We start from the raw sequence: 16,185 nt of genomic DNA, 5'->3' as shown, positions 1-16,185 counted from the left end.
TCCTGACATATATGCATTAGAATGATCTGGGGGACTTCCAGGTTACTGATGCTGTTAGATATTTTTCATCTTTTTGATATAAGGTACATTCTAAGGCCATTAGAAGTGAAAGAATGTCTGTGGGACTTTAGGGCTGACTAGTCACAGGATATTTTACAAATTAGTTTTTTATAATTTCTTCCTTCCACTCGCCGATCTCCCTGTGAGCTTGCAAGGAGTTGCAGTGTGTCTAAAAGCCTCTGTTTTATCTCACTAAAACTCATAAAGGAAAACTATTTTAAACCAAGGGAGGGATTATTATCTTATTTCCAAGTGACAGAAACATATACCAAAAGAGGCTCTGAGGGAGGGGAGCTAGTTTGTTTTTGAGCTCAAGTTTTCATATCCTATCAAATGTAGCAGAGTTCAGCATGGCATTTCCCAGATTACAAGATTTAAATTGTTGCTTTGGTTCACACAATCAGCGCTTTCACAGGTGGTTCTTGCCAGAAAAACACCCCCTCAGCTCATTAACTTTTATATTGTGTTTCCCACCATGCAAGGCACCCCTTCAATCAAAGCTACTCCCTGTGGTTTAAAGTTTGGGAAACAGATAATCTCGTTTTGGCACCAACATTTGAAGAGCCACATTAACCTGTTTGTGAAAGCAAACTTCAGAACCACAGGAAGGTAGAGAAATTCTTTCATTTACACATACCTTCATCCTCTATCCTATTTTAAGCAACCTCTTTTTTCAACTCTGATTTGCAACTCCTGAGAATCTATGTTTCATTTCCAATGTGTGGCCCATCCCAAGCTTGCCAGACTCACGAATTTATTAAGATTTTGGGGTCCCAAATGATGTTATCTGAGGCTCTTCTGTGAATAGATCATCAAAAGAAAAAAAGTCCTGTTATATTTGTGAAGTTTAATAATATGCTTACGTATTTATGATATATAGATTTGTATATCTAAAATATGTATGATATGGATATATCATATGAAAGATAGCAAAATATGCCACCTCAAAATATGCCTCTTTGGCATAAGGATTCTTTCAAGCTGATTATTTTTGAGAAAAAGGAGACACAGGAGAGAAACTCTGAAAACACAACAGTATTTACCCTTTTGTAAAATTTTATACATTTACATTTATAAGGGAAATTTCCATTTTGAGGCATATTTCTCTCTCTGTACCTGGAAGAAAAGGATGACTCTAAATCACAAGAAAGTCTGATCAATAAAGAACATGCCAGAATTCACATAACCACCTTACTATATTTTTCCTGATAACCTTTCATAAGTAACCTCATCATCCCCCAACATTTTCTTCTGTCTTTAGCTGAAGATAGCATTTAAAATGATGACTTGGGCCATTTCAGGGACTTTTGTTCAATTTTCCTGAGTATATACCATATATATATATAAGGTGTACATGTTATTCAACTTCTGTTTTTCTTCTGTAATCTTATATCACAGAAGGGTCTCAACCACAAAATATGTATTAATATCAATGTATGATATCTATATACAGATATGATACAAATATATCTATTGGTGTGTGTGTGTGTGTATATATATATATACACACATATATACATAAAATGTTCATATACTGTTTGTACCAGGTGACCACTCTTTTCTTCCTTTAATAAAGTAATTGCCAAATTTTAGGTGGGCATATGGCTACTGGGAATAAAAGCAACAAGTCCTAGCCTCCCAGGTAGGTGTGCGTGTATCATTAGAAGAAAACATGTGAGAATTTTGCTTTTATAATTGCTGGGTGTAGAAGCTTTCCTAATACGATACAACACTGAAAATTCAAGAAGAAAACAGTGATGACATAGGGAGGGGAAAAAAACTGACAAAATGACAACAATCTGAGAAAATTACCAATCATAGTATTAAAAAAACACACACATCATTTTTCTTAACATATTAAAAACCTCAACATGTCAAGGACAACATGTTCAGTAACTCTGTTTTTTGGTGGACAAACAGGAAAGGAAATGCCGATGACTCTTAGACCTATGGGGAAAAGCCCGATCCACCATACTCCTGAGAGAAATATGAATTTACAAAGATGTGCAAAGGTAAAACATCTACCGATCTATTTTGGCAAGGGTATGGGGAATTTTACTCTCAGAAAGTGCTGGTGGAAAGTGCTGGTGGAATATAAATTGGCAAAACTTCTACTGATGAGATTCTTAATATCTACTGAAGAATGTAAATGTTCATCTGTGTTTACCCAGCAATTATATTTTTCTTTTAAATTAAACAGGAAAGCCACTAACCTGAAGTAGCTCTAATGCTAAGTATCAAAACAGAATCTAAGTCTGTAAATGCCTCAAGGTTCCGAAAAGGAAACCTAAGGACAACCGATCATAAACAGCTAACTAGACTTACATCTAAAGCCAATCAATAATTTCCTTGCTTTGTTTCCACTTTTTTTTTTTTAAAGATTTTTATTTATTTATTTGACAGAGAGAGAGATAGCGAGAGCAGGAACACAAGCAGGGGGAGTGGGAGAGGGAGAAGCAGGCTTCCTGCCGAGCAGGGAGCCCGATGTGGGACTCGATCCCAGGACCCTGGGATCATGACCTGAGCCGAAGTCAGACGCTTAACGACTGAGCCACCCAGGCGCCCTGCTTCCACTTTCTCTCTATAAAAGTCTCTCCTCCTCCCCTCCAGGTCTTGTCAGTGGGGTGCTTCTAACCACTTCTCATGGGCTACTGTCCAGTTGGGACTGATTTTTGCTCAAATAAACAAAAATTTTAAATATGCCTCATTTAAAAATTTTTAATATGCCTCAGTTTATCTTTTAACAATGCCATTATTATTTTACTACTGCAAAAATGTGTACAAACAAGAAAGTATATTCCAGAATTCTGTAATCGAGAAAGTTTAAAAATGCCCTCAATGCCCATTATGAGGTAAATGAGTAGCAACCTTATGATATGTTATTATTAAGCAGTATTCTGTAGCACTTGAAAAGCATGAGGAAGGTTTACATAGAAATATTTTCTAAATATATTAAATGAAAAACATTAAGTTATAGGATACTATATATAGTGCTACCAACTATTAGAAATAAAATTATCTACATAAGAAATAAAAATTTTTAGTGTGACTGAGGCATAATGGTTAAGCACGGAAATTACTTTTAGCTACCATCTTTTGTGCCTTAAATAAATTCTGCAACGAACATATACTATTTACCGATTTTTTAATTAAAATTTTTCTTCCTAATTACTGCTACTCTCCTCTTGACTATAAATTTGAATATTCCCTCAGAGCCTCTGTCACTTTAATATTCATTTGGATTACTAATGCAACAGAGAAAGAGAAGGTAAACTGACATTTCTTAAGCAAAGCATTATTTATTAAGATGAAGTACTTTGCAAAATGTGCTTCTGCACATTTATTCTTCATAGGAGAAAAGAAAAAAATGTAGGGGATTAAGCTATCAGAGCTGTTATTTCTCACTTTACATACATTCTATTACTTAATTATTGGGAGTCCTGCAGAATAAGTCTGATTATCCACACATCACAAATGACAAGAATAAAGTCCAAGAATATGAAAAATCTTTCCTAATGTTCTCCAGATAAAAAATACAAGGACTGTGATTTTTACCCTGCTTTGTTTCTATACACGATAAAAACATCAACAACAACAGTAGTGATAAGAGAACAACAGTTCTGCCTTGGGTTATGTCATTTTCGTGGTTCATTTTTCCAAATGTCAGGTGGGTCAGCTTGCTGATAGTGTTTGGGTCTTCCATATGCTTAATGATTTTCTGTCTCATCTATCAATTAGAGAAGCACCATCTAAAACTGTGGATTTTTATTAGTTTTCTTACCTTTGGGTTCATATGTTTTGAGGCTCTGTTGTAAGATGCACACATATTTAGAAATGTTAGGTCTTTCTAATAAATTAGCCTCTTTCTTATGTAATATCTCTGTCTCAGATAATGTTCTTGTTCTGAAGTCCATTTTGTCTGAAAATAATAAGGTAGTCGTTCTAGCTTTTGTTGGATTACTGTTTGCATTCTCTATCTGATATGGTATGTAGTTAGCTGGATAGGAACTAGACATCAGGGTGGTGGTAAGCAGCGGTTTTGAGGTTTCCCCACCTCCTGGGGCTATCAGACCTAAAACAGCAGGTGCAGAGCATGCACTCTCCTTCCCAGCCTGTGTTCTAGAATAACCTATAGCTTTATTATATTTACACTGTGGTTTCAACTCCCTTCCCTCTCTCCAAGGGGGAAGGTGGCCGTGACAGTTCCGGCAAGCACCTTGGATGTCGAAAACTCTTCCTCCTGACCCACAGGAGGAGTCCCTTAGATAATTGGAAACAACCTCAATCAGAGACTGCCCTAGCTATGACCCATCACCAATGTAAACATAAAAAGAAAAGGCACCCCTAACCCCAGTGAAGTTATCACCTGTGTGCCTGCCTACTCTCCCATCTTGAGAGTGTACTGTCCTTAATAAACTGCTTCATGTTTGCTACTTCCCTTCTGGCTGCCTTTATTAGAGTGAGGATCCTTGTGAAACTCTTTCATGGGAAATCCAAGAACCAGGACCTCCACTGACACAATGCAAGCATCTACTGGGAACATATCCTTTTTCATTCTTTTACTTTTATCCTATGTGCATCATTATATTTATAAGTACATTTCTTATAGAGGACATAATTGTGTTTTACCTTTTTATTACATGTGAAAATGTGTATTTTAATTGGCATATTTACACAGTTTTTCCTTAGTGTAATTATTGATATGGTCTGCTTCAAATGTACCATCTTGCTAGCTACTTTCTATTTATTCCATTTCTTCTTTCACTCTTTTTATACTCTTTAAAGTTAATCATTTTTATTCACCTTTTACATCTGCTATTGGCTTATTATTTGTGCCTCTTCAAAAAATTCAGTGGTTTCCTAAAGTGTACAATATGCCTCTTTGATTAATTGTGATCTATAACGGAAATAGAGCTATTTCTTAGAAATGAATTCAAGAAACTATTTAGAAAAATATTTCTTAGAAATGAAGAACCATATGATCCTCTCAATAGATGCAGAAAAAGCATTTGACGAAGTACAGCATCCTTTCTGATCAAAACTCTTCAGAGTATAGCGATAGAGGGTACATACCTCAATATCATAAAAGCCATCTATGAAAAACCCACAGCGAATATTATTCTCCATGGGGAAAAACTGAGAGCTTTCCCCCTGAGGTCAGGAACATGGCAGGGATGTCCACTGTCACCAATGCTATTCATCATAGTATTAGAAGTCTTAGCCACAGCAATCAGACAACCAAAAGAAATAAAAGGCATCCAAATCGGCAAAGAAGAAGTCAAACTCTCACTCTTTGCAGATGATATGATACTTTATGTGGAAAACCCAAAAGACTCCACCCCAAAACTGCTAGAACTCATACAGGAATTCAGTAAAGTGGCAGGATATAAAATCAATGCACAGAAATCAGTGGCATTCCTATACACCAACAACAAGACAAAAGAAAGAGAAATTAAGGAGTCAATCCCATTTACAACTGCACCCAAAACCATAAGATACCTAGGAATAAATCTAACCAAAGAGGGAAAGAAACTGTACTCAGAAAACTATAAAATACTCATGAAAGAAATTGAGGAAGACACAAAGAAATGGAAAAATGTTCCATGCTCATGGATTGGAAGAACAAATATTGTGAAGCTGTGAATGCTACCTAGAGCAATCTACACATTCAACGCAATCCCTATCAAAATACCATCCACTTTTTTCAAAGAAATGGAACAACTAATCCTAAAATTTGTATGGAACCAGAAAAGACCCCGAATAGCCAGAGGAATGTTGAAAAAGAAAAGCAAAGCTGGTGGCCTCACAATTCTGGACTTACAGCTCTATTACAAAGCTGTCATCATTAAGACAGTATGGTACTGGCACAAAAACAGACACCTCGATCAATGGAACAGAATAGAGAGCCCAGAAATGGAACCTCAACTCTATGGTCAACTCATCTTTGACAAAGCAGGAAACAATGTCCAATGGAAAAAAGACAGTCTCTTCAACAAATGGTGTTGGGAAAATTGGACAGCCACATGCAGAAGAATGAAACTGGACCATTTCCTTACACCACACACAAAAATAGACTCCAAATGGTTGAAAGACCTAAATGTGAGACAGGAGTCCATCCAAATCCTAAAGGAGAACACAGGCAGCAACGTCTTTGACCTCAGCCGCAGCAACTTCTTCCTAGAAACATCGCCAAAGGCAGGGGAAGCAAGGGCAAAAATGAACTACTGGGACTTCATCAAGATAAAAAAGATTTTGCACAGCAAAAGAAAGAGTCAACAAAACCAAAAGACAACCGACAGAATGGGAGAAGATATTTGCAAATGCCCTATCAGATAAAGGGCTAGTATCCAAAATCTATAAAGAACTTAGTAAACTTAACACTCAAAGAACAAATGATCCAATCAAGAAATGGGCAGAAGACATGAACAGACATTTTTCCAAAGAAGACATCCAAATGGCCAACAGACACATGAAAAAGTGCTCAGCATCACTTGGCATCAGGGAAATCCAAATCAAATCTTCAATGAGATATCACCTCATACCATTAAGAATGGCTAAAATTAACAGGTCAGGAAATGACAGATGTTGGCGGGGATGCAGAGAAAGGAGAACCCTCCTACACTGTTGGTGGGAATGCAGCTGGTGCAGCCACTCTGGAAAACAGTATGGAGGTTCCTCAAAAAGTTGAAAATAGAGCTACCATATATCCAGCAATTGCACTACTGGGTATTTACCCCAAAGATACAAATGTAGGGATCAAAGGGGTATGTGCACCCCGATGTTCACAGCAGCAATGTCCACAATAGCCCAACTATGGAAGGAGCCAAGATGTCCATCAACAGATGGATAAAGAAGATGTGGTATATATATATACAATGGAATATTATGCAGCCATCAAAAGGAACGAAATCTTGCCATTTGCAACAACGTGGATGGAACTGGAGGGTATTATGCTGAGCGAAATAAGTCAATCAGAGAAAGACATGTATAATATGACCTCACTAATATGAGGAATTCTTAATCTCAGGAAACAAACTGAGGGGTGCTGGAGTGGTGGGGGGTGGGAGGGATGGGGTGGCTGGGTGATAGACATTGGGGAGGGTATGTGTTATGGTGAGCACTGTGAATTATGTAAGACTGTTGAATCACACTCCTGTACCTCTGAAACAAATAGTACATTATATGTTAAAAAAAAAAAAAGAAGAAGAAAGCAGGAAGGGAAAAATGAAGGGGGGGAATCAGAGGAGGAGACTAACCATGAAAGACTATGCACTCTGAGAAACAAACTGAGGGTTCTAGAGGGGAGGGGGAGAGGGGGATGGGCTAGCCTGGTGATGGGTATTAAAGAGGGCACGTACTGAATGGAGCACTGGGTGTTATACACAAACAATGAATCATGGAACGGTACATCAAAAACTAATGATGTAGTGTATGGTGATTAACATAATAAAAAAATGAAATTTTCTTAAAAACAAATTGAATAGAAAATATGAAACATTTTTTCAAAGTATCTGCTGAGGTCAGAAAAATTTAACGTAATAACTGGGGCAGTGTCCACACTTGGGCCTAATAAAGTATGTGCCACTCTCTTAATTTAAAATTGCACAAAGTGGACACTAAAAATGTAGACCCAGCCCAAATGAAGTGGTCTTTCATTCCTTTACTGACTTTTCTACATGCCACTCTGACTTATATATGTAAGGCTGGGCTTGAAATAAATTCATTTGCCAGAAGTTCTGATATGACCCCTGTTCACCAAGACTTATCTCGGTGGGGTCTGGAAACATAAGTGTAGTTTTGCTGGACTGTGGTTCGTGTGACCTGATTATGCTTTCTGCCATATTCTTTATGTTAACATGGTACATTATATTGTTGGCCCCATTCTTTACCCTATGTCCACTCTTCAGATCCATTCACATTCAAAAGACTTGGCAGTTCTTCCCACCAAGGGTGGAGTGAGATTTCCCATCCCTTCACTTTGGTGTTGGCCCTATGAGTTTTGGTATCTGATGAATGTGAGTAGATGTGATCCAAGCAGAGTTGAAACAAGCCTTTTATGCTTCTTCCATCACAAGAAGAACCTGCTTTTGTTGGTCCACTGAACCAATAAGGTAAGAGCCTTGAAGAGTAGACTTAGAGCTAAATGTGCAGCTTAGAGCCAAGACCAGCCTAAACCAATGTAGATCAGCCAACTCCCAGCTGACTTACAGATTTATGAGTAAGCCTAAAATAATGGTGTGTTAAGCCACTGAGTTTTGTGATGATTTTTGTGTAGTATTTTGACAAAGGCTGACTCATACAGCAGCTGGTAGCTATAGATAGAGTACTGCACTAACCAAAATCTGAAACATATTCAATTATAGTTGGAACTAGTTCTAGAGGACAATAAATTATTATAAGAGGCTATATAAATGTACTTCATGTTATGTAGTGGCTAAATATTTGGCATAACTCACCTGTTATAAAGGTGAGATATTATAAAGACAGATAATCTTACCCAGTGAACTTTGAGAACTGCAGAAGTATATTTCAAAGAAAGACCTTGAAAGTAGAGCTGCATTTTTGACTGCATTGATTACCAGCTGCATTTGACAAGGTATCAAAAGAAAGAAGTCCAGGGGAATAAAGGCTCATAAATAAGATCAGATAGTAACCAATATTAAAAAGGAATCTAGGTAGCCATGAAACTTTAGGAATGGAAAATGAAAATGTTTTCCACCAAATCAAAATGTGGCTATTAAAACACCATGTAGGAAACAGATCAAATCCAGAGTACTAATAGAAAACAGTCTCAATGTGAAGGTCAAATGAATGTTTTGACTGTGGTGCTTTTTTAAAAAGACTTTTCAAAGGATTAAGATGGAACTCAGAAGGTTTTTAGAAAGATTATGGATATAGTCTCATAGAAGCTTGAAGTGTTGAAAGTACTGAAGATTAAGTTTAGAGAGATGCATATCTAATATAAAATTCCCTTTTAGTACATGTAGTTGGGTGAAATCAAATACATAGAAAACCAGCAATGTTTTTGAGAGCACTATACTGAGAAATGCACTACTACACTGGACTAAAAGAAACTGAAATTGTTCAAAATGTAAAAATGACTTCTGAGTTTCCAACTTTCTAAAGCCAGAAATCAGAGCAGAAAATTTTCAAATGTCATAAAAAGCCTATTGTCCAATATTCTCTTCAGTAGTTCAAGGAGTATGACAAGAAAGGGAGATCCTCCCAGTGGGCACATCCAAGAGCTTTGGAAAACAGTGTACTAAACTGTCCCCCAATGGAGGAGAGCCAGCCTCAATCAAAGGTCATCCTTTACATCCAAAGTAAGGGGAGCAGACAATTGCCTAGCAGGATTTCAGAAATGACATTAATCAGGGATTGCTTTGTGGATCTTGTCTTTCCTTCCCCAAAGGGGAGTATTTAGTTTTAGTTTGTCTGTCTGTTTGTTTTTTTGTCTCTGTTCTACTTTTGTAAGTTGAATGTGTTCAGGCAAGTAACTTTTTAAAAATTCATAGGTCTCTGGATTAAAATAATCACATCTGGACCTGCTATGTCTGCTAAAATAATCACATCTGGACCTGCTATGTCTGCTATTATAATAACTTGAACTTCAAGCATAATGCCATGGCTAGATGAGATTTTTAGGAGTCATAATATGGGAATACATTTTTCTTTATGTAGAAGAGAAATAAAAATTATAGTCATGTGGTTGGACTGTTTAAGAATTGATTATTATTCTAAATTATTTGCACCCTCTAATCACTGCTCTTTGCCTTATGAATTGGTAGCTCTTCTCATTAGAGGCTACATATACTTCCCCAGGATTATGTTAGGCTCATTATCTAACTTGCTTTGGTCAAGAGGATTTTAGCAGTTATGATGCTGAGAAAGACTTGAAATAATTTGGGAGGCTGGGCTTGCTTCTTGAGCTTTTCCCACCTTATGAGAAGGTATGAAACAGTTATCTCACTGGTCCAAGAAAGGAAAGAAACACATAGGCCAGATGTGGCTATAACCTATAGGTGAGCTCATTTGAGCTTGATTACTTTGGCTGATTGCTTGATGTATGAAAAAGAGTTTTTTTTTTTATGTCACTGAATTTTAGGGATGATTTTTGTCACACCATATTATCAAGACAGTAGCTAACTGATACATAGTGAAAAAGTATATTAGAATTACCTGAGTGTTGGCTATACTTGTCTTTCCCTCAAAAGAAAACTATTATTGAAATTTTCAAGTGATGGCTATACATTTGTCATAAGGTAAGGTGTTTCCTGTCAGACATAAAGAATTAATTTAAGGATAAAGTAAGAGTGTGTAGTATTTGTATGGGTATCTACAAATTGAACCATAAACTAGGCTGGAAACAGAATCATACATGTAAGGATTTATATATGGATATCATATTAATAAGTGGGTTGAGGATGTACTGTCATGTACTAAGAAAATTCAGGATTTATGATGAGAAAATGTTACTACTTAAATACATAAAGTCAAATCCCATGCAGGTTGAAAACCTAAATTTAGAAATAAAATGTATAAATCACTTAAAGTACTGAAGAATATTTTATGACACTGGAGTAGAAAATTTTTTTTTTTTTTTAAAGATTTTATTTATTTATTTGACAGAGAGAGACACAGCGAGAGCAGGAACACAAGCAGGGGGAGTGGGAGAGGGAGAAGCAGGCTTCCCACCGAGCAGGGAGCCTGATGCGGGGCTCGATCCCAGGACCCTGGGATCATGACCTGAGCCGAAGGCAGACGCTTAACGACTGAGCCACTCAGGCGCCCCTGGAGTAGAAAATTTCTTAAACAAGACATAAAGGCAGACGTCCTAAGGAATAACAAACTTGGTAAGATTCAAATGAAGACTGACACTGTCTATAGTCTGAAAGCAAAAAAGCCAAATTTGGAGGAGTTATGTGTACCCTTATAAATGACATATGATTATTAAGTTGATTATATAAATACTTCAAATGAGAGATAAAGACCAACAACCCAATTTAAAAACAACCTAGAGAAAGAAATATAAAGGAGTAATTGACATAGTAAAAAATGAAACATGATTTAAAATGACAAAATATATGCTTACCAGTAATCATATACATTAGACTTAAAGCAAGATATAATTCATATATATAAACTGGCAAAAATTTTAAATGTAATACCAAATATTGTTGAACATGCTGGAAAATGGGAACTCTTACGTAGTAATGCTTATAGTCTACCTTTGTACTTCTACTTAGGAAAAAAAGTATTTCTCAAGAACTAGTATACTTTAAAACATTCATAATATTGGATTCAGCCATACCCCTTTCTATTATTTATCCCACAGAAACTCCAAAATGCTTACAACATGTACAAGGTGCTTCAATTGTGCTTTTCTCCCCTCTTTGATAGAAGTATAACATTTAGAACAACACAAATGTCCTCAGTAAGAAACTAGAAAAACTGATTCATTCATAAGATAGATTGTTATATGACAGTTAAAGTATATGAACTTGAATTATCTACCAATTCTAAAATAATGGTCCCAGTTGGATTGAAAGGGACGTTAAAGGGCTAAAATGTATGGCTTTAATTCTATAACTTACTCAATTTTAATACAAAAAAAGAATCAATGCAGATATGTCAATATCTATTCTCCATGGTGCATACACAGAAATCTCTCATTCTGTACTTTTCTGTATGTTTGACATATTTCATAATCAACATTACAATTTCAAGTAAAAGAAAAAGGTCATCTTATGATAGTAATCATTTAAATTATCAGAAACCAATTTATATACAATAACAACTTCCTGAACATGCAGATAATGGTGCTTCAATATGAAGAACCCAAGTGGCAAAAACGAGTTTTATTCAAATAAGGGAGATTAAAAAAAAAAAAAAATTTTCCAGGGGCGCCTGGGTGGCTCAGTTGCTTAATAAGCGTCTGCCTTCAGCTCAGGTCATGATCCCAGTGTCCTGGGATTGAGTCCTGCATCAGGCTTCTTGCTCAGCGGGGGAGCCTGTTTCTCCCTCCCCCTCTGCCTCTCCCCTCTGCTTGTGTGCTCTGTCAAATAAATAAATAAAATCTTTAAAAAAGATATTTTCCAATCATCTAGCATTAAGGAAAAATAACTGAAGTTGGAGCCAGAAGACTGGATTACAATGCTAACTCTGTCATTTATTAGGTATGGGAATTGGGGAAATTTCAGTTCAGTCCTACGAACCTATCTCAAGTTTTCTCATCAGTCAAATGAAAAAGTGAATCATAATTTTGAAGATTCTTTCAGGTCTAATGAATTGATTAAGTAATTAAATGAATACCTCCTCTGTGTTATCTGCTTCATATAGAAATAAAATAGGTAATTAAAGGCAAATAAAACATATACCCCATCGATACTAGTTTAAAATCACATTTGTTTAGAATCCCAAAGGAAGACTATAAAAGCACAAAGAGCAAAGAAACTGCAGACAAGTAAATCTGAGTTAAAACCCCATTTGGCCACTTGATATCTGTGTGTTCTTGTGTCTAAGCTTTTTTTCTTTCATCTCTTCCATGGAAGTGGTATCATATTTTTAGAGCAGAGGTAGAATTTAAGATAATACATGTAATATGTTTATCCTCATTCACGTTTTGTTCTATTTTGTTCTATTTTCAGTGATCAATCTTCAAATTGGGTGGTACTTCAGAGAAATACACTTATCATTAACTGGTTGTGTTTTCAGCAAGTTGCTTAGCCATACTAGGCAGAATTTCCTCATCTATTAAATAAAAATATAAAGCCAACTTGTTTATATCTTATAGCTTCAAGATTAACAAAACTGCAGTAATTTAACTCAATTATTCAAATGTCTAGCTTAGGTTCCTGTGGTGATCGGACTTACCAAAACTTTCTCAGACACATAGGAATTATTTAATGCTATATTCTTACTGTATATGTACAAGCAAACCCTTTATAAAACTGTGAAAGCAGGACCTAGACTTGAACCTTTTAGATATTAAATAAATCAACCTTTTCTTTTTTTTTTTTTAATTTTTTTTTATTGTTATGTTAATCCCCAAAATCAACCTTTTCTTAACCTAGCTATCATTGGTAATTATACTGAGGAAAATATGCAATTAAAATTAAAGTAATTATAACAATATTTTTATACTAAAAGTCAAGGGTTTTTTTTTTCATTCACTGCTTATCTAGATTCTGAGAGAACTGGATTCATTTAGTGTGTGGAAAACTTCAACTATTTTAATCCCCTAGGGTACCATTTAATTCACAGTTGGAAATCTTACCATAAAGGGAGTATTAAAATCTCGTGGAAGCTGTTCTCACTGTAAAGCCCTATTTTAAAAGATCAATTTCTGGTATGGGATTCTATTACAATTATTATAACCTGATGATATATTGCTAATGACAGAGTCACAAAATACAAAGTTATCTTTTAAATAAGTGGGCTCTCAGTTTTGGTTTTTTCCCTATAATTTGAAAAAAGTTGGCAGAAAATCTTTGTGCTTCCTAATTATTAAATTTCAAAAATTTTACTGGTAAATTCCCTATCTTTGGTCTGAAGCTGTAGGTAAAATGAAAAGATAGTAAGTTAAGGAGTGCCTGGGTGGTGCAGTCGGTTAAGGGTCCAACTCTTGGTTTTGTCTCAGGTTGTGATCTCTGGGTCATGAGATCGAGCTCCACATTGGGCTCTGCGTTCAGCATGGAGCCTGCTTGAGATTCTTTCTCTGCTCTTCCTGCTCATGTTCTCTCTCTCAAATAAATAATTATTTTTTTTTAAAAAATAGTAAGTTTGCTCACATAATATTATAGCTTTCCCAATAATAAAATAGTTTTTCCATTTTTTGAGGACTACCATGTTTGGACTCTTTACATTTATTATACTTAATCTTTATATTATATTACTTACTCAAGTGAATGATATTATTATCTTATTACTATAAAAGAAACTGACACTTAGATGTGACTTATTTACTGTAATCACTTGGTAAGTAGCATAGGAATAACAGGAAGCTAATACTGTTTAGCCATTTTTATTTAAATTTCATACTCTTTCCATGGTCCCCATGTGGCCTCAATAATGGTGTGGCATTTTAGGAACAAATGCTAGCATTTTCCAGAGAGTTGTATCAAAAAAAGTGGGATGGAAGGTCAGTGTTCCTGGTCTGAGAACGCAAGAAAGAATGCCTCTCCCTAAGGAAATGGAGCAAAAACTCGCCACAGATAAACAAGACATTATGTATTCAGGGCTGAGACTCAATGCATATCTGCTGAAGGAAGGGAATGAATCTGGGCTGGATGAGTCGGGGCTCTGAAGAAGTGTAAGTGAAATGTGACCCACTGGTAAAGTAAACAAGTGAGTGAATGAATGAACACACAAATCAATAGGACTGGAAAAAAAAATTTAGTTCTCATGAATTAAATTTTTCTGACTTTGCCAACCGAGGTAGCACTGAGCCTCTTGGCTTCTGATGACAGAAAGATGGTAGAGCCTCAGTTTCTTCTGTCCTTTCCCTTCTGTTATCTTCAATATTTACCTCTTGTTATCTTTTTCTCTCCTAAAATTTCTTCATAAAACACAGTTTATGTGATAACATCATATCCTACTAATTCAAATGGATTTTCCTCACCCTGGTTGAAGACCCTATGTCTGAGAGAGAGAGAGCTCTTACTTTAATCAAACATGATTATACTGTCATAGTGGTATTTTCTCACTATTTTCTAAAATTCTGATTTTTCTTAAAAAGAGAAAGAGAGAGAGGCCAGGTCAGTGCTTCCCAAGTTTTTTGTTTTTGTTTTTTTGAATCTAGGCATCCCTTTCTTAAACATAACATTTCACCTAGTACTTTATATTTATTTCAAAATAAGAAAATATAATGACTAAAAATAACATCAATGATTGAAATTGACATTTGAGATTTTGGTGGTTTTTTTTTTTTTCAGGTAAGTAACACATTGCCCATACTTTGGCCTTGAAGTTGAGAATCCTTTGTGAGTAGTACAAATTTGGCATGAAAAGTCCATAAGTAAGTTCGGAGGCCCTAGGAGTCTCATTCTCATTGTAGCATCCATTGTGCTCTCAACACCTCCCCATTCAAACTTTTTAGTAAAAGCAGCTATCATCTTCGCCCAGGGAATGAGAGACAAGCCCCCAAAACATCTGGCTTTGAAGATCAATGGGGCAGAGAGCAAAGTGGAGTCTCTCATGTCAGGCGGGAGCCTGGGTCAGCAATGACGCGAGCCCGTAAGGTTCCGCCGCTAGGAGATATCGCCGGGACCGTCAGCCGACCCCCCAGAACTGATAACGAGCAGAACCAGAGGAGGTCTGCAGAGACCCAAAACTGATGAAATCCCTTTTAAAGAGAAGGATTTTGGCAGCAAACACTCAAACTCTTCAGACCTGACCCATCTACATCCAACCATTTCAAAAAGGCAACTGCCCCTGAAGGTTCTGTCTGTTGGATCTCCGAACAGAACCGAGATCCTTCGCTGCTGGAACAGAAGAAGCCGTCAGGGCGCCTGGGTGGCTCAGTCGTTGGGCGTCTGCCTTCGGCTCGGGTCGTGATCCCGGGGTCCTGGGATCGAGTCCCGCGTCCGGCTCCCTGCTCAGCGGGGAGCCTGCTTCTCCCTCTCTCACTCCCCCTGCTTGTGTTCCTTCTCTGTCAAATAAATAAAATCTTAAAAAAAAAAAAAAAAGAAGAAGAAGAAGAAGCAGCCGTCAGTGTAGAGAGCTGACCCCGACCAGACGGGGAGGTCTTATCTCAACTGAGGCCCACAGACTGACTTTGCGTTTGGTTCCTTCACGTCCTGCGCCTTCTGTTGTCTTGTTTGTTGTGTGGCTTGTCTTCTGTCCTGCTCTGTGTGATATGTAAGACGCCAAGTGTAGTCACATGGTGACTTGTCCGTGAGTTTGGAATCCTGAACCTGCTTTGTAACTGTGATTTAACTTTGCTTTGTGATTGAATAAAGCTGACACTGTGGAAAGACCCAACCCGTGTGTGCGCCTTCGTAGCGTGCTCATGACACTCATCCTCGTGAAGGCTGCAGGGTTGGGGCACCCCAGGAACGGCTCCTAAAAGACCCACCCATCCCAAGGCCCAGTGCTGAAACAAACCTTCGAAAAAAGGCCGGTCTT

This window comes from Halichoerus grypus, chromosome 2 (assembly GCF_964656455.1).
Source record: "Halichoerus grypus chromosome 2, mHalGry1.hap1.1, whole genome shotgun sequence".
Taxonomy (NCBI): domain Eukaryota; kingdom Metazoa; phylum Chordata; class Mammalia; order Carnivora; family Phocidae; genus Halichoerus; species Halichoerus grypus.
The sequence above is the reverse complement of the archived record's forward strand: the minus strand, read 5'-3'. Positions refer to the sequence as shown.